This window comes from Danio rerio, chromosome 22 (assembly GCF_052040795.2).
Source record: "Danio rerio strain M-AB ecotype USA chromosome 22, GRCz13ab, whole genome shotgun sequence".
Classification (NCBI taxonomy): domain Eukaryota; kingdom Metazoa; phylum Chordata; class Actinopteri; order Cypriniformes; family Danionidae; genus Danio; species Danio rerio.
Window position 1 is genome coordinate 29,057,083 of NC_141042.1, and position 12,233 is coordinate 29,069,315.

The following is a 12,233-nucleotide window of genomic DNA, read 5'->3' on the forward strand; positions in this document are numbered from 1 at the left end:
ACGTTATTTATACTTACACTATACGTACAGAAAAGTACACTGTTATTTCACTGTACTTACGTGGTAATTTTTGTGATGAACATCTGGTTGTTACCCCCTTATTACCCAAGCATTACGGTTTGTTCTCTTATACCTACACATACGTTCATTATACTTACACAGTACGTACAGAAAAGTACACTGTAATTTCACTGTACTTACGCGGTACTTTAGGGGTTGTAAAAGAAAGCGTCACCGACAGCAGAGAGGTCAAATTAAGCAGTGATGCAAACTCAGTCAGAGACACAGATTTTCACTTGCAACTTGCTTTAACATGTTCAACACTGCATTAAATATTGTCTAAAACAAAAAGAATGATGCTTTTTAGTGGCTGAAACTGTTTTTATCACTTGCTGAATTAGACCTCAGAATAAGTTTTTCCCAGCCAGCAGAGAGGTCAAATCAAGCAGTAATGCAAACTTAGTCAGAGACACAGATTTTCACTTGTAACTTGCTTTAACATGTTCAACACTGCATGAAATGTTGTCTAAAACAAAAAGAATAAGGCTTTTTAGTCGCTGAAGCGGTTTTTATCACTTGCTGTATTAGACATCAGAATAAGCTTTTCGCAGCCAGCAGAGATGTCAAATTAAGCAGTAATGCAAGCGGTCAGAGACACAGATTTTCACTTGCAACATGCTTTAAAATGTTCAACAATGCATGAAATGTTGTCTAAAACAAAAAGAATGAGGCTTTTAAGTGGCTGAAGCTGTTTTTATCACTTGCTGTATTAGACCTCAGAAAAAGCTTTTCCCAGCCAGCAGAGAGGTCAAATTAAGCAGTAATGCAAACTCAGTCAGAGACACAGATTTTCACTTGCAACTTGCTTTAACATGTTCAACACTGCATTAAATGTTGTCTAAAACAAAAAGATAGATGCTATTTAGTGGCTGAAGCTGGTTTTATCACTTGCTGAATTAGACCTCAGAATAAGCTTTTCCCAGCCAGCAGTGAGGTCAAATTAAGCAGTAATGCAAACTCGATCAGAGACAGAGATTTTCACTTGCAACTTGTTTTAACATGTTCAGCACTGCATGAAATGTATGTTGTCTAAAACAAAAAGAATGATGCTTTTAAGTGGCTGAAGCTGTTTTCATCACTTGCTGTATTAGACCTCAGAATAAGCTTTTCCCAGCCAGCAGAGAGGTCAAATTATGCAGTAATGCAAACTCAGTCAGAGACACAGATTTTCACTTGCAATTTGCTTTAAAATGTTCAACGCTGCATGAAATGTTGTCTAAAACAAAAAGATAGATGCTATTTAGTGGCTGAAGCTGGTTTTATCACTTGCTGAATTAGACCTCAGAATAAGCTTTTCCCAGCCAGCAGAGAGGTCAAATCAAGCAGTAATGCAAACTCGATCAGAGACAGAGATTTTCACTTGCAACTTGCTTTAACATGTTCAACACTGCATGAAATGTATGTTGTCTAAAACAAAAAGAATGATGCTTTTTAGTGGCTGAAGCTGTTTTTATCACTTGCTGTAATAGACCTTAGAATAAGCTTTTCCCAGCCAGCAGGAGGTCAAATTATGCAGTAATGCAAACTCAGTCAGAGACACAGATTTTCACTTGCAACTTGCTTTAACATGTTCAACACTGCATGAAATGTATGTTGTCTAAAACAAAAAGAATGATGCTTTTTAGTGGCTGAAGCTGTTTTTATCACTTGCTGTAATAGACCTCAGAATAAGCTTTTCCCAGCCAGCAGGAGGTCAAATTATGCAGTAATGCAAACTCAGTCAGAGACACAGATTTTCACTTGCAACTTGCTTTAACATGTTCAATACTGCATGAAATGTTGTCTAAAACAAAAAGAATTATGCTTTTTAGTGGCTGAAGCTGTTTTTATCACTTGCTGTATTAGACCTAAGAATAAGCTTTTCCCAGCCAGCAGTGAGGTCAAATTAAGCAGTAATGCAAACTCGATCAGAGACACAGATTTTCACTTGCAACTTGTTTTAACATGTTCAGCACTGCATGAAATGTTGTCTAAAACAAAAAGAATGAGGCTTTTTAGTGGCTGAAGCTGTTTTCATCACTTGCTGTATTAGACCTCAGAATAAGCTTTTCCCAGCCAGCAGAGAGGTCAAATTATGCGGTAATGCAAACTCAGTCAGAGACACAGATTTTCACTTGCAACATGCTTTAACGTGTTCAACACTGCATGAAATGTTGTCTGAAACAAAAAGAATGATGCTTTTTAGTGGCTGAAGCTGTTTTCATCACTTGCTGTATTAGACCTCAGAAAAAGCTTTTACCAGCCAGCAGAGAGGTCAAATTAAGCAGTAATGCAAACTCAGTCAGAGACACAGATTTTCACTTGCAACTTGCTATAACATGTTCAACACTGCATGAAATGTATGTTGTCTAAAATAAAAAGAATGATGCTTTTTAGTTCCTGAAGCTGATTTTATGACTTGCTGTATTAGATCTCAGAATAAGCTTTTCCCAGCCAGCAGTGAGGTCAAATTAAGCAGTAAATCAAACTCGATCAGAGACACAGATTTTCACTTGCAACTTGTTTTAACATGTTCAGCACTGCATGAAATGTATGTTGTCTAAAACAAAAAGAATGATGCTTTTTAGTGGCTGAAGTTGTTTTTATTACTTGCTGTATTAGACCTCAGAATAAGCTTTTCCCAGCCAGCAGAGAGGTCAAATTATGCAGTAATGCAAACTCAGTCAGAGACACAGATTTTCACTTGCAACATGCTTTAACATGTTCAATACTGCATGAAATGTTGTCTAAAACAAAAAGATAGATGCTATTTAGTGGCTGAAGCTGGTTTTATCACTTGCTGAATTAGACCTCAGAATAAGCTTTTCCCAGCCAGCAGAGAGGTCAAATCAAGCAGTAATGCAAACTCGATCAGAGACAGAGATTTTCACTTGCAACTTGCTTTAACATGTTCAACACTGCATGAAATGTATGTTGTCTAAAACAAAAAGAATGATGCTTTTAAGTGGCTGAAGCTGTTTTTATCACTTGCTGTAATAGACCTCAGAATAAGCTTTTCCCAGCCAGCAGGAGGTCAAATTATGCAGTAATGCAAACTCAATCAGAGACACAGATTTTCACTTGCAACTTGATTTAACATGTTCAATACTGCATGAAATGTTGTCTAAAACAAAAAGATAGATGCTATTTAGTGGCTGAAGCTGGTTTTATCACTTGCTGAATTAGACCTCAGAATAAGCTTTTCCCAGCCAGCAGAGAGGTCAAATAAAGCAGTAATGCAAATTCGGTCAGAGACACAGATTTTCACTTACAACTTGCTTTAACATGTTCAACACTGCATGAAATGTTGTCTAAAACAAAAAGAATGAGGCTTTTGAGTGGCTGAAGCTGTTTTTATCACTTGCTGTATTAGACCTTAGAATAAACTTTTCCCAGCCAGCAGAGAGGTCAAATTAAGCAGTAATGTAAACTCAGTCAGAGACACAGATTTTCACTTGCAACTTGCTTTAACATGTTCAACACTGCATGAAATGTATGTTGTCTAAAACAAAAAGAATGATGCTATTTAGTGGCTGAAGCTGTTTTTATCACTTGCTGTAATAGACCCCAGAATAAGCTTTTCCCAGCCAGCAGGAGGTCAAATTATGTAGTAATGCAAACTCAGTCAGAGACACAGATTTTCACTTGCAACTTGATTTAACATGTTCAATACTGCATGAATTGTTGTCTAAAACAAAAAGAGAGATGCTGTTTAGTGGCTGAAGCTGGTTTTATCACTTGCTGAATTAGACCTCAGAATAAGCTTTTCCCAACCAGCAAAGAGGTCAAATCAAGCAGTAATGCAAATTTGGTCAGAGACACAGATTTTGACTTGCAACTTGCTTTAACATGTTCAACACTGCATGAAATGTTGTGTAAAACAAAAAGAATAAGGCTTTTTAGTCGCTGAAGCGGTTTTTATCACTTGCTGTATTAGACATCAGAACACGCTTTTCCCAGCCAGCAGAGATGTCAAATTAAGCAGTAATGCAAACGGTCAGAGACACAGATTTTCACTTGCAACTTGCTTTAAAATATTCAACACTGCATGAAATGTTGTCTAAAACAAAAAGAATGAGACTTTTTAGTGGCTGAAGCTGTTTTTATCACTTGCTGTATTAGACCTCAGAATAAGCTTTTCCTAGCCAGCAGAGAGGTCAAATTAAGCAGTAATGCAAACTCAGTCAGAGACACAGATTTTCAATTGCAACTTGCTTTAACATGTTCAACACTGCATGAAATGTTGTCTGAAACAAAACGAATGATGCTATTTAGTGGGTGAAGCTGTTTTATCACTTGCTGTATTAGAACTCAGAATCAGCTCTTCTCAGCCAGCAGAGAGGTCAAAATAAGCAGTAATGCGAACTCAGTCAGAGACACAAATTTTCACTTCCAACTTGCTTTAACATGTTTAACAGTGCATGAATTATTTCTAAAACAAAAAGTATGATGCTGTTTAGTGGCTGAAGCTGGTTTTATCACTTGCTGAATTAGACCTCAGAATAAGCTTTTCCCAGCCAGCAGAGAGGTCAAATCAAGCAATAATGCAATCTCGGGCAGAGACACAGATTTTCACTTGTAACCTACTTTAACATGTTCAACAGTGCATGAAATTTTGTCTAAAACAAAAAGAATGACGTTTTTTAGTGGATTAAGTTGTTTTTATTATTTGCTGTGATAGGACTCAGAATAAGCTTTTCCCAGCCAGCAGAGAGGTCAAATTAAGCAGTAATGCAAACGGTCAGAGACACAGATTTTCACTTGCAACTTGCTTTAAAATATTCAACACTGCATGAAATGTTGTCTAAAACAAAAAGAATGAGACTTTTTAGTGGCTGAAGCTGTTTTTATCACTTGCTGTATTAGACCTCAGAATAAGCTTTTCCTAGCCAGCAGAGAGGTCAAATTAAGCATTAATGCAAACTCAGTCAGAGACACAGATTTTCAATTGCAACTTGCTTTAACATGTTCAACACTGCATGAAATGTTGTCTGAAACAAAACGAATGATGCTATTTAGTGGCTGAAGCTGTTTTATTACTTGCTGTATTAGAACTCAGAATCAGCTCTTCTCAGCCAGCAGAGAGGTCAAAATAAGCAGTAATGCGAACTCAGTCAGAGACACAAATTTTCACTTCCAACTTGCTTTAACATGTTTAACAGTGCATGAATTATTTCTAAAACAAAAAGTATGATGCTGTTTAGTGGCTGAAGCTGGTTTTATCACTTGCTGAATTAGACCTCAGAATAAGCTTTTCCCAGCCAGCAGAGAGGTCAAATCAAGCAGTAATGCAATCTCGGGCAGAGACACAGATTTTCACTTGTAACCTACTTTAACATGTTCAACAGTGCATGAAATTTTGTCTAAAACAAAAAGAATGACGTTTTTTAGTGGATTAAGTTGTTTTTATTATTTGCTGTGATAGGACTCAGAATAAGCTTTTCCCAGCCAGCAGAGAGGTCAAATTAAGCAGTACCGCAAACTCAGTCAGAGACACAGATTTTCACTTGCAACTTGCTTTAACATGTTCAACACTGCATGAACTGTTGTCTGAAACAAAAAGAATGATGATATTTAGTGGCTGAAGCTGTTTTATCACTTGCTGTATTAGAACTCAGAATAAGTTTTTCCCAGCCAGCAGAGAGGTCAAAATAAGCAGTAATGCAAACTCAGTCAGATACACAGATGTTCACTTGCAACTTGCTTTAACATGTTTAACAGTGCATGAAATGTTGTCTAAAACAAAAAAGAATGATGTTATTTAATGGCTGAAGCTGATTTTATCACTTGATGCTTTAGATGTCAAAATCAGCTTTTCCCAGCCAGCAGAGAGGTCAAAATAAGCAGCGATGCAAACTCAGTCAGATACACAGTTTATTACGTGCAACTTGCTTTAACATGTTTAACAGTGCATGAAATGTGGTCTAAAACAAAAAGAATGATGTTATTTAATGGCTGAAGCTGTTTTATCACTTGCTGCACTAGATGTCAAAATAAGCTTTTCCCAGCCAGCAAAGGGCAAAATAAGCAGTAATGCAAACTCAGTCAGATACACAGATTTTCAATTGCAACTTGCTTTAACATGTTTAACAGTGCATGAAATGTTGTCTAAAACAAAAAGAATGATGCTATTTAGTGGCTGAAGCTGATTTTATCACTTGATGCATTAGACTTCAAAATCAGCTTTTCCCAGCCTGCAAAGAGGTCAAAATAAGCAGTAATGCAAACTCAGTCAGATTCACAGATTTTCACTTGCAACTTGCTTTAACATGTTTAACAGTGCATGAAATGTTGTCTAAAACAAAAAGAATAATGCTATTAGTGGCTGAAGCTGATTTTATCATTTGCTGCATTACATGTCAAAATCAGCTTTTCCCGGCCAGCAGAGGTCAAAATAAGCAGTGATGCAAACTTAGTCAGATACACAGATTTTCACTTGCAACTTGCTTTAACATGTTTTACAGTGAATGAAATGATGTCTAAAACAAAAAGAATGATGCATTTTAGTGGCTCAAGCTGTTTTATCACTTGCTGCATTAGACGTCAAAATAAGCTTTTCCCACCCAGCAGAGAGGTCAAAATAAGCAGTGATGCAAACTCAGTCAGATACACAGTTTTTTACTTGCAACTTGCTTTAACATGTTTAACAGTGCATGAAATGTGGTCTAAAACAAAAAGAATGATGTTATTTAATGGCTGAAGCTGTTTTATCACTTGCTGCATTAGAGTTCAAAATCAGCTTTTCCCAGCCAGCAGAGGTCAAAATAAGCAGTGATGCAAACTCAGTCAGATACACAGATTTTCACTTGCAACTTGCTTTAACATGTTAAACAGTGCATGAAATGTAGTCTAAAACAAAAAGAATGAAGCTATTTAATGGCAGAAGCTGATTTTATCACTTGCTTAATTAGACGTCAAAATCAGCTTTTCTAAGCCAGCAGAGGGCAAAATAAGCAGTGATGCGAACTCAGTCAGATACATAGATTTTTACTTGCAACTTGCTTTGACATGTTTAACAGTGCATGAAATATTGTCTTAAACAAAAAGAATGATGCTATTTAGTGGCTGAATCTGATTTTATCATTTGCTGCATTAGACGTCAAAATCAGCTTTTCCCAGCCAGCAGAGAAGTCAAAATAAGCAGTGATGCAACATCAGTCAGATACACAGATTTTCACTTGCAACTTGCTTTTACATGTTTAACAGTGCATGAAATGTGGTCTAAAACAAAAAGAATGATGCTATTTAGTGGCTGAAGCTGTTTTATCACTTGCTGCATTAGAGTTCAAAATTAGCTTTTCCCAGCCAGCAGAGGTCAAAATAAGCAGTGATGCAACATCAGTCAGATACACAGATTTTTACTTGCAACTTGCTTTAACATGTTTAACAGTGCATGAAATCTAGTCTAAAACAAAAAGAATGATGTCATTTAATGTCAGAAGCTGATTTTATCACTTGCTGCATTAGACGTCAAAATCAGCTTTTCCCAGCCAGAAGAGGTCAATATAAGCAGTGATGCAAACTTAGTCAGATACACAAATTTTTACTTACAACTTGCTTTAACATGTTTAACAGTGCATGAAATGTTGTCTAAAACAAAAAAGAATGATGCATTTTATGGCTGGATCTGTTTTTATCACTTTCTGAATTGGACGTTGAAAATGAGCTTTTCTCAGCCAGCAGAGAGGTCAAATCACAGTAATGTAAACTCAGTCAGAGACATAGATTTTCACTTGCAACTTGCTTTAAGATGTTTAACAGTTCATGAAATGTTGTCTAAAACAAAAAAGAATGATGCATTTTATGACTGGATCTGTTTTTATCACTTTCTGAATTGGACGTTGAAAATGAGCTTTTCTCAGCCAGCAGAGAGGTCAAATCACAGTAATGCAAACTCAGTCAGAGACATAGATTTTCACTTGCAACTTATTTAACATCTTTAACAGTGCATGAAATGTTGTCTAAAACAAAAAAGAATGATGCATTTTATGGCTGGATCTGTTTTTATCACTTTCTGTACTGGACATTGAAAATTAGCTTTTCTCAGCCAGCAGAGGTCAAAATAAGCAGTAATGCAAACTCAGTCAGAGACATAGATTTTCACTTGCAACTTGCTTTAACATGTTTAACAGTGCATGAAATGTGGTCTAAAACAAAAAGAATGGTGCTATTTAGTGGCTGAAGCTGTTTTATCACTTGCTGCATTAGAGTTCAAAATCAGCTTTTCCCAGCCAGCAGAGGTCAAAATAAGCAGTAATGCAACATCAGTCAGATACACAGATTCTTACCTGCAATTTGCTTTTACATGTTTAACAGTGCATAAAATGTTGTCTAAAACAAAAAGAAAATGCTTTTTAGTGGCTGGATCTGTTTTTATCACTTTCTGAATTGAACGTTGAAAATGAGCTTTTCTCAGCTAGCAGAGGTCAAAATAAGCAGTAATGCAAACTCAGTCAGAGACATAGATTTTCACTTGCAACTTTCTTAAACATATTTAACAGTGCATGAAATGTTGTCTAAAACAAAAAGAATGATGCATTTTAGTGGCTGGATCTGGTTTTGTCACTTTCTGTATTGGACGTTGAAAATGAGCTTTTTTCAGCCAGCAGAGGTCAAAATTAGCAGTAATGCAAACTCATTCAGAGACAAAGATTTTCACTTGCAACTTTCTGAAACATATTTAACAGTGCATAAAATGTTTTCTAAAACAAAAAGAAAATGCTTTTTAGTGGCTGGATCTGTTTTTATCACTTTCTGAATTGAACGTTGAAAATGAGCTTTTCTCAGCCAGCAGAGGTCAAAATAAGCAGTAATGCAAACTCAGTCAGAGACATAGATTTTCACTTGCAACTTGCTTTGAGATGTTTAACAGTGCATGAAATGTTGTCTAAAACAAAATGAATGATGCATTTTAGTGGCTGGATCTGGTTTTATCACATTCTGTATTGGACGTTGAAAATAAACTTTTTTCAGCCAGCAGAGGTCAAAATAAGCAGTAATGCAAACTCAGTCAGAGACATAGATTTTCACTTGCAACTTGCTTTGACATGTTTAACAGTGCATGAAATGTTGTCTAAAACAAAAAGAATGATGCATTTTAGTGGCTGGATCTGGTTTTATCACATTCTGTATTGGACGTTTAAAATGAGCTTTTCTCAGCCAGCAGAGGTCAAAATAAGCAGTAATGCAAACTCAGTCAGAGACATAGATTTTCACTTGCAACTTTCTTTAACCTATTTAACAGTGCATGAAATGTTGTCTAAAACAAAAAGAAAATGCTTTTTAGTGGCTGGATCTGTTTTTATCACTTTCTGATTTGAACGTTGAAAATGAGCTTATCTCAGCCAGCAGAGGTCAAAATAAGCAGTAATGCAAACTCAGTCAGAGACATAGATTTTCACTTGCAACTTGCTTTGACATGTTTAACAGTGCATGAAATGTTGTCTAAAACAAAAAGAATGATGCATTTTAGTGGCTGGATCTGGTTTTATCATATTCTGTATTGGACGTTGAAAATGAGCTTTTCTTAGCCAGCAGAGGTCAAAATAAGCAGTAATGCAAACTCAGTCAGAGACATAGATTTTCACTTGCAACTTTCTTAAACATATTTAACAGTGCATAAAATGTTGTCTAAAACAAAAAGAAAATGCTTTTTAGTGGCTGGATCTGGTTTTATCCCTTTCTGAATTGAACATTGATAATTAGCTTTTCTCAGCCAGCAGAGGTCAAAATAAGCAGTAATGCAAACTCAGTCAGAGACATAGATTTTCACTTGCAACTTTCCTAAACATATTTAACAGTGCAAAAAATGTTGTCTAAAACAAAAAGAAAATGCTTTTAAGTGGCTGGATCTGTTTTTATCACTTTCCGAATTGAACGTTGAAAATGAGCTTTTCTCAGCCAGCAGAGGTCAAAATAAGCAGTAATGCAAACTCAGTCAGAGACATAAATTTTCACTTGCAACTTGCTTTGACATGTTTAACAGTGCATGAAATGTTGTCTAAAACAAAAAGAATGATGCATGTCAGTGGCTGGATCTGGTTTTATCACATTCTGTATTGGACGTTGAAAATGAGCTTTTCTCAGCCAGCAGATGTCAAAATAAGCAGTAATGCAAACTCAGTCAGAGACATAGATTTTCACTTGCAACTTGCTTAAACATGTTTAACAGTTCATGAAATGTTGTCTAAAACAAAAAGAATGTTGCATTTTAGTGGCTGGATCTGGTTTTATCACATTCTGTATTGAACGTTGAAAATTAGCTTTTATCAGCCAGCAGAGGTAAAAATAAGCAGTAATACAAACACAGTCAGAGACATTGATTTTCACTTGCAACTTTCTTAAACATATTTAACAGTGCAAGAAATGTTGTCTAAAACAAAAAGAAAATGCTTTTTAGTGGCTGGATCTGTTTTTATCACATTCTGTTTTGGACGTTGAAAATGAGCTTTTCTCAGCCAGCAGAGGTCAAAATAAGCAGTAATGCAAACTCAGTCAGAGACATAGATTTTCACTTGCAACTTTCCTAAACATATTTAACAGTGCATGAAATGTTGTATAAAATAAAAAGAATGATGCATTTTAGTGGCTGGATCTGGTTTTATCACATTCTGTATTGGACGTTAAAAATGAGCTTTTCTCAGCCAGCAGAGGTCAAAATAAGCAGTTATGCAAACTCAGTCAGAGACATAGATTTTCACTTGCAACTTGCTTTAACATGTTTAACAGTGCATAAAAAATTGTCTAAAACAAAAAGAATGATGCATTTTAGTGGCTGGATCTGGTTTTATCACATTCTGTTTTGGACGTTGAAAATGAGCTTTTCTCAGCCAGCAGAGGTCAAAATAGGCAGTAATGCAAACTCAGTCAGAGACATAGATTTTCACTTGCAACTTGCTTTAACATGTTTAACAGTGCATAAAAAGTTGTCTAAAACAAAAAGAATAATGCATTTTAGTGGCTGGATCTGGTTTTATCACATTCTCTATTGGACGTTGAAAATGAGCTTTTCTCAGCCAGCAGAGGTCAAAATAAGCAGTAATGCAAACTCAGTCAGAGACATAGATTTTCACTTGCAACTTTCTTAAACATATTTAACAGTGCATAAAATGTTGTCTAAAACAAAAAGAAAATGCTTTTTAGTGGCTGGATCTGGTTTTATCACTTTCTGAATTGAACATTGAAAATGAGCTTTTCTCAGCCAGCAGAGGTCAAAATAAGCAGTAATGCAAACTCAGTCAGAGACATAGATTTTCACTTGCAACTTTCTTAAACATATTTAACAGTGCAAGAAATGTTGTCTAAAACAAAAAGAAAATGCTTTTAAGTGGCTGGATCTGTTTTTATCACTTTCTGAATTGAACGTTGAAAATGAGCTTTTCTCAGCCAGCAGAGGTCAAAATAAGCAGTAATGCAAACTCAGTCAGAGACATAGATTTTCACTTGCAACTTGCTTTAACATGTTTAACAGTGCATGAAATGTTGTCTAAAACAAAAATAATGATGCATTTTAGTGGCTGGATCTGGATTTATCACATTCTGTATTGGACGTTGAAAATGAGCTTTTCTCAGCCAGCAGAGGTCAAAATAAGCAGTAATGCAAACTCAGTCAGAGACATAGATTTTCACTTGCAACTTGCTTTAACATGTTTAACAGTGAATGAAATGTTGTCTAAAACAAAAAGAATGATGCATTTTAGTGGTAGGATCTGGTTTTATCACATTCTGTATTGGACGTTGAAAATGAACTTTTCTCAGCCAGCAGAGGTCAAAATAAGCAGTAATGCAAACTCAGTCAGAGACATAGATTTTCACTTGCAACTTTCTTAAACATATTTAACTGTGCAAGAAATGTTGTCTAAAACAAAAAGAAAATGCTTTTAAGTGGCTGGATCTGTTTTTATCACTTTCTGAATTGAACGTTGAAAATGAGCTTTTCTCAGCCAGCAGAGGTCAAAATAAGCAGTAATGCAAACTCAGTCAGAGACATAGATTTTCACTTGCAACTTTCTTAAACATATTTAACTGTGCAAGAAATGTTGTCTAAAACAAAAAGAAAATGCTTTTAAGTGGCTGGATCTGTTTTTATCACTTTCTGAATTGAACGTTGAAAATGAGCTTTTCTCAGCCAGCAGACGTCAAAATAAGCAGTAATGCAAACTCAGTCAGAGACATAGATTTTCACTTGCAACTTT

At 35.8% G+C, this 12,233-nt stretch overlaps 1 long non-coding RNA gene across 1 annotated transcript; it reads left to right on the forward strand.

Moving 5' to 3' along the window:
• The first annotated feature begins 2,360 nt into the window (after nt 1–2,360).
• Nucleotides 2,361–6,989, forward strand: LOC147838556 (uncharacterized). Its single transcript, XR_015522202.1, has 3 exons — nt 2,361–2,695; nt 3,447–6,069; nt 6,258–6,989. It is a non-coding gene; the product is annotated as an uncharacterized LOC147838556 (long non-coding RNA).
• The last annotated feature ends 5,244 nt before the right edge of the window (nt 6,990–12,233 follow it).